The 7,321-nt window shown below is 60.8% G+C and overlaps 1 long non-coding RNA gene across 1 annotated transcript in view; it reads right to left on the reverse strand.

Moving 5' to 3' along the window:
• LOC112482315 overlaps window positions 1-7,321 on the reverse strand; it is a 23,055-nt gene that overhangs the window by 8,320 nt on the left and 7,414 nt on the right. Inside the window, exon 3 of the long non-coding RNA XR_003047273.1 lies at window positions 332-468. This is a non-coding gene — a long non-coding RNA (uncharacterized LOC112482315). The remainder of the gene's footprint in view (window positions 1-331; window positions 469-7,321) is intronic.

The raw sequence follows: 7,321 nt of genomic DNA on the forward strand, positions 1-7,321 counted from the left end.
GCTCTGAGACAAAGAGGCTTCGGTTCCCATCTCACTGAGCCTGTGCCGGCCTTCTGTCCGTTAGAGCCTGCGACTGTGACGGCCTGTGGCTTTCGGCGTGTGATGAGTGTCCTCATCCACCCTCACCACAAAGATCAAGTGAGATCATTTGTCTGAAGCAGACAGGACACCTGCACACAGTAGCACTCAACAGATGACAGGTATTATCATCAAGATGAGCGGCCCATCCGATTCCTGCGTTTACAGTTTTGCTTATCCTGTTTATCATTGCACATACTATTTAGGTTATCGAATTACGGTAAAGTTCACATAACAAATTAAACAAACGTACTGAACGGTGGATGTACGATTTCACCTGCTCGAATAACGATTTCACCTGCTCTTCCGGAATCTATCACATAAGCAAAGGAAGATGACGATTTCACCTGCTCACACTTCGAATGACGATTTCACCTGCTCTTCCGGAATCTATCACATAAGCAAAGGAGGAGAAAACTCAGAAGCCAAATAGTATTTATGAAAAAAATTAACATGCACTGAAAGGATATAATTAACTCTAGTCAAACAGTTCTTGCGAAGCTGGGTGTAAAACTAAAGCATCCAGTGATGCGTGAAGATGTGTGACACGCTGTGAGGTGAGGTGCCGGAGCTCACGCCCACAGAGGCTCGGCGCCCCGCCTGCCGCCCTGGTCACCTGCACGTGCGCCTAGAGGCTCAGCGGTGGGCGAAGAGTTGTAAAAAAAATGAAAGGAAGGAAGGGAGGGAGGGAGAGAGGGAGGAGGGAGGAAGGGAGGAAGGGAGGGAGGAAGGGAGGGAGGAAGGAGGGAGAGAGGGAGGGAGGGAGGAGGGAGAAGGAAGGGAAGGAGGAGGGAGGGAGGAGGAAGGGAGGGAGGAGTAAGGGAGGGAGGAGGGCAAACCAGACCCACAAAAGGGGCCCCAATAGTCCACGGGGATTCTGTCAAGATAGGCACACAATCCAAGACAAGCCAATCAAAATTATTTAAACTGAATTCTGAGACTTTTTAGAAACTCTCGAGGAAGCAGACTTTTTCTTATTCACTGGCCAAGAAAACAAAGCCGCAGCCCAGATGACCACCTTGGACAAGCTGTCCCCCTTCCTCCCTCAGATGACCACCTTGGACAAGCTGTCCCCCTTCCTCCCTCCCTCAGGAAGGGACAGGCTGCCCGACCATGGAAATGACCAAAGTCACAGAGACACACCCCGGGAGACAGGTGTCAGGTGCCCGTGGGGCAGGGTCCACCGAGGACTGGACTGCACAATCCAACAGTGGCCCTGGGTCCAGGCCATTGGAGGAAGATACTTTAATGGAAGATCAAAAAGAACAGAACATGCAGGGTCCGCCCTCTCTGGCACCCCGGGACCCAAAGCTAGGGAGGACACGGGGCCGATCTGGGGTTCGTTCGGGTCACAAGGCTCCAGGAATTTTCCGACCGACGCAACACCCTTTGGGTTTCCGGTTCCTGCTAAAAATCCTGCGGCTCGTGCTTCTTTGCGCCATGACTTTAGGAGATTAAGACACACTCAGCATCCGACGCTGTCGTGAATGCGCGTGCTGCGGGTTATGTTGAATGAAACGAGTGTGTTTCGAAATGAAGCAGGAAGGAGCCCGCAGCATGAGAAATGTCACCTCCCTCCTGGCAAGAGGCCTGGGCCTCGGCATCCTCGGTCCTCATGGAAGCGCGCACGCTCCCACGAGCGACTCGGGAGTGCAGAGCTGGAGTGTGCCGGGTGCCTCTCTGTGAATTAACCCTTGACCTCGGCCTCCAGCTGCCTCCCCGTAAGGACCACGGAGAGGACAGACAGAAAGGCACGAGGCGTGTGTGCCAGGGCTGCGGACTCACGAGGGCTTTGGAGATAAACGGCCATCCCCGAGCATGGTGCGCACTGCACCTGTGACGTGCCGAGCTCCCGCCAGGTGCCCAGGGAGGAGGCCTCGGCCTCTGCCGGAGCACCGTCACGCGTCCCTCCACGGGTTCAAAAGCCCTTGGTGACACTGGTGCTCGAGGCCGACATCTGAGTGGGTCACTGTCCGTCTGGCACTTGTCATTTTCAGACGCCCTCTGCTCAGCGCAGCACCAGGCACTGGCGCTCTGTCCGGCGGCCCCGCCGCGTACGCTCGACACAGAAGTCACTCCGGGTGACCTACACATCTCCTGTCTGTCCGGGGAGCATCAACGCTGGACGAGGGACAGCAAGTCGGCCGGTGCTGGCTGCTCAGGGCCTGGCCCTCGCTGAGGGATGCATTCTCCAAGTGGGGGACACTTGGCTCTGGTCAAGGTCACAGCAGCACAGTCCCCACTTCATCCTGCACCGACCCGCACCCCTCGAACATGGAGCTCACCTTCCCAGGAGTGTCTGGCGGAAGGGACCTCTGGCGGGTCAGTGAGCCCCGCGTGCCCAGTAGCCCGGCCGTCGGTAGGGCCCTCCAGGGACACGTGCGCCGTTGTCCCCTGTGGTGGAAGCGGCGAGCCCTACGCGTTGTTCTGCACTGGCGCTGGTCCGCAGGAGCAGGCTGTCCCCAGCCGAGGGAGATGTCAGCCTTGGGCACTGGAGGAGCTGAGGGCCATGGGCAAGGCCGACGAACGATGAGGAGCTGCACAGTGACAGCCTGGCCAGCATTCTAGAAGAATAGCCTGTGTCACAGAGCCAGGCAGGCCCTAGCCAATGCTCACGCCCCCCGGGAGGTACGGCGACGGCAGGTGGCCCTTCCCAAGCTCCCAGTACACTGGCAGCCACTGGTCTCGTCATGAACGGTGGGTCCCTCGTGTGACTGGCAGGCACAGCTGTGTGTGTTGAGAAATGTGTCTCCTGCCTGCCAGGCTGGCAGCCAGGTCAGGCCACACCGGGGCGCCTGGGCAGTGGCCCGAAGTGCCCACAGGGCGGCCTGGCCCGGTCCTGGCTGAGGCCTGCGAGCCCTGGGGACTCGGCCCTGGAGTGGAAACGGCAGGAAAATTACATCGCCGCCCAGGGCTTGATTGGGGTGCAGCCAGGGAGCGAGCCGGGGGGGCATGACGGCGACATTCGCTCTGCCCCACGGCGTCCGGTGCTGCAGGGCAAACAATGCGCACCTTCATTTGGGAAGCAATTCTAGGTCACAAACGAAACGGGGCCAGCCAGTCCAGGAAGCAACTCCTCTGCCCCGTGTGAGGGGGCGGGACCGGGTCCCCAGCGACTTCAGGGGAGACTGAGTCAGCCCAGAACGCGGGTGGGCGGTGGGCGAAGGCGGGGGAGAGGCCGGTGAGCTCCGGGGGACGGGCAGGGCCACCGCCGGCAGAGGTGCTGGGGAGGGAGGAGGCGATGCGGTGCCAGCACAGAAGGTGCCGGCCGGCGTCTGTTCAGGCCCAGCCCTGGGGAGACAGAAACGGCGATGCCCACCTGCGACCTGCGACAGAGTGCCGTGGAGCCTGCTGGCCCCAGAGGGCCGCGACGGAGAAGCCCCTGGAAGCTGGGGTTCGAGTCAGGTCGCGTCTAGGAGAACACGAGCCTCCTTTGGCCCTGCTGCACCCCCGCCCCCGAAACCCAGAAATTCTCAGAAGGACACTGAAGACATGGCTCAGGTCCAACTGCCGGGTTACGAGAGGAAGGAGCCAGAAGCCTGAGACACAGGGAGGCACAGGTCACCTGTGTGTGACTGGCAACCATGCAGGTCACAGACACAGGTCGGGCTCACTCCCGGGGTCACGGATGCGGGTCGGGCTCGCCCCCAGGGTCACGGATGTGGGTCAGGCTTGCCCCCGGGGTCACGGGTCAGACTCGCTCCTGGGCCCGTGTCCCCAGGGAGCAGCGCTGGTCAGTCCAGGTGCTGCAGGCTTGGCTGGGAGGGAGCTGCGCTGTGCCCAGGGCTGCCAGGCGCCCATCGCGCCCGGGAACGCCCATCAGGGACCGAGCTGGGCAGGGCCTGTGACTCCGGGGCCGAGGGCTAAGCGGTCTTCCTCCAGCCGGATTAAAGCTGAGCTCGGCAGTGTCCTGGCCGTCGTGAGTGGCCCACGACGTAAGCTGTGCCACAGTTGTTCACGCTCAGTGACGAATCCAGTGACATCCTGCCAAGTCCCTCTGTTGTATTAGATGCTCCGGAAGGGTGGGTCCCAGGAATGGACACTCCGTGTCATCGGAAAGTGCTTTGACGGAGCAGGCTGGGTGGCGGGGGCTCCGTGCGGGTGAGTTTGTGCGGCGCTGGTGGGCTGCCCGCTGTCCGCCCGTCCACTAACCACGGCCAGCGGCCCGTGCCCCAGAGTGCACACCACGGACCGGTCACCACGGCGCAATTGGGCTGAGTTCGCTCTGCCGTGTCTCGGGTGTGAGGACGAGAGCCTGTGGCCCGTCTGGCCGGGAGGGACAGGCTCCCCCCGGTCCGGTCCGCAAGCCGGTTCCTGGTCACGGACAGCTCTCCTGTGAAGGCTTCTTGAGTGACCGACTCCGAGTCCCACCTCTGGGCAGAGCCTGTCGTCGTCGTGGGCAGGGTGTCTGTCTGTCCGGTGCTCCCACAAGCCTCTCACTCCACGGGACGGAGGGGCCCCGGCCTCGGCCCGGACCCCGTCCCCAGAATCAGCCTCCTGTGGCAGGCCCTTTCAGCCTCGTCGGCGTCCCGACAGAATTGACCCACACCCAGAAAGAGTACAAACACCTGAACATCCTAGACAGTTTTTAAAAGCCCTTTGCCCCCCTGGCCGGGGGCAGCGGTGACGTGGGGAGGGGCCTCAGCGTCTCTTTTTGCCGACATCATGTCTGCTCTCTCCTGGTGCTCGCCGGTCACCACACAAAGTCCCCGGAGGTGGAGGGTGGCAGAGTGTCCCAGATGTGTCCTCCTGACTCAGACCTCAGGAAACCCACAGAAACCCCGATTCTGCTCTGCCCAGCGCGGGGCTCCCTGCCCTTCTGTCTTGGCCGTGTCCAAATCTTAACGCTGGGCACACACGTGCAGGACAGGAAAAGGCGTCACCCGCGGGCTTCGCCTGCCCTCCCGCAGAGACCCTGCCGTCTCTTTTTGCCGACATCATGTCTGCTCTCTCCTGGTGCTCGCCGGTCACCACGCAAAGTCCCCGGAGGTGGAGGGTGGCAGAGTGTCCCAGATGTGTCCTCCTGACTCAGACCTCAGGAAACCCACAGAAACCCCGATTCTGCTCTGCCCAGCGCGGGGCTCCCTGCCCTTCTGTCTTGGCCGTGTCCAAATCTTAACGCTGGGCACACACGTGCAGGACAGGAAAAGGCGTCACCCGCGGGCTTCGCCTGCCCTCCCGCAGAGCCCCTGCCGTCCCTGTCGGCCATCTGCAGTTAACCCCAGACGGCCGTCACGTGACAGCATTCGCGCCGTACTTCTGAGAGGTGGTCTCTTGTCACCTGACTTTCCGATGTGTCATAGTTTGCCTCTCGCCTGGACGTCGCGCTTCTGGAGGGAGGAGTTTTGCCTCCGGCTCGTCTGTCTTCCTGGTTCCAGGCCGGTCCCAGCAACAGGTGGGGTGCTCACGACCTCGCAGGTTAGTTCCCTGGCTTTCTCCACCGCGATCTGCATTCCCAGAGGGCGCACTTCCCTGACGCGCTTGCTCTTCACGGGCAAATGCCACCGTGCTTCTCCCTGAACACAAGTGTTCCTTGCTTCCTCCTCGAGGGACACGGTAGGGAGCGGCAATGGGCTTCAGGGGCGCACCACAGTCTGGGAATGAGGGGCTCCCCTCCCGCCCCCTCAATGCCGTCGCCTCACGTCGGGGGTGGGCCCGTGCTCCCGCCGCGGTCGACAGAGCAGCTCCAGCATCACCTACGTCCCTTTGGTCTTGTCTCCCGGGAGGAATCTCGCCTCGTTGGTGGCAGGAACCTGGTCTTACAGGCGGTGCCGGCGCTGGGCTGACTGCACGAGCAGCACCAACTGAGGGGGCCCCACGCTCACCCTGCCCCTGGGAGGCTGCGCCAGGAGGGTTTGGACCAGCTTAACGCTGGGACAGGGACAGGAAGAAGGCGCACGGCGTGAGCGGGGCCCTCCCAGCCTCTGTCCCACGCTGGGAAGCAGGAAAAACCAGCGGCACCCCACAGGCGTGCCACGTTGCTGCGGCAGCAGGACGATTCGCAGTGGCACAGAAGGGAGAGATTCTCCACCCTGCTTCGCGTTGTGCACTTTCAGGAGCAGGAACAATGTCACTCACCGGTCGGGGAAGGGCCGACGTAGTTACGCACGAATGTGTGCACACGAGCGTGTGCATACATTTAAGTATGTATATTTAAATGTGCATTCGTGTGTCACGTGGGTATATGTGTGTGTGTGACTATGCAACTGTGTGCATACGTGTATTTGCGTATGTGTACATGTGAGTGTGTCTGTGTATACATGTGTGTATGTGCAAGTGCGAGTGTACATGTGAGTGTGTGTGGGTGTGAGTATGCGATGTACATGCAAGTGTGTGTTGTGTGAGTGTGTGACTGTGTGCACATGTGTGAGAGTGTGTGTGAGTATACATGTGTGTGAGTATGCATGTGTGCCTGTGCATGTGTGTGCTGGGTGAGTGTGTATACATTTGAGTGTGTGCAAATGTACACATGAGTGTGTGGGTGTGTGTGTGCATGTCAGCGTGTGGGTATGAATGTGAATGCATACGTGTGCATGTCAGTGTGTGTAGGTGTCTGTGTGAGTGCATGTGCACATGCCAGTGTGCGTGCGCATCATGTACACGCACAGGTGTGCACACACACACGTGGATCTGGAGGAGCAGCTGGCCTTCCCCAGAGCCACAGCAGAGTGGCCGGGAGCCTGCGTTTGACCCTCTGCCTGCTGTCACCGAAGGGAGGGAAATCGAAGCCTGGTGCTGTCCCTTCTGTCCCTTCCGTTCCCGCTGTCCCTTCTGTCCCTTCCGTCCCTGCTGTCCCTTCTGTCCCCGCTGTCCCTTCTGTCCCTGCTGTCCCTTCTGTCCCTGCTGTCCCTGGTGTCCCTGCGGTCCCTGCTGTCCCTGCTGTCCCTGCTGTCAGAGGCCACAGAGGGAAGGACTTTGTCTTCCGGTCTAGTCCAGCACGCCGTCTGTGACACGTGTCGCCACGCTGGGATTTCTCGGGAGGCAAAAGGCAGGTACTTCAGGAGGCCGGCGAGCCAGGATCCGGAAGCTCGGGCCGTGAGAACAGCCTTCCCTGGGAGGAGGGGCCACAGCAGGAGGAGGAGCCACAGCGGGAGGAGGGGCCGCAGCGGGAGGAGGGGCCGCAGCAGGCGGAGGCAGGAGCTGATGGCCATCAGCACAGGAGGAACGGGCAGATTTTCAGAAAATGCAGTCAGCAGTCTTGAAAGTGAGCTTGGGATGAAATGCGTTGTATGTGGTGCCGGGC

The sequence above is a fragment of the Pteropus alecto genome, unplaced genomic scaffold (assembly GCF_000325575.1).
Source record: "Pteropus alecto unplaced genomic scaffold, ASM32557v1 scaffold195, whole genome shotgun sequence".
Classification (NCBI taxonomy): domain Eukaryota; kingdom Metazoa; phylum Chordata; class Mammalia; order Chiroptera; family Pteropodidae; genus Pteropus; species Pteropus alecto.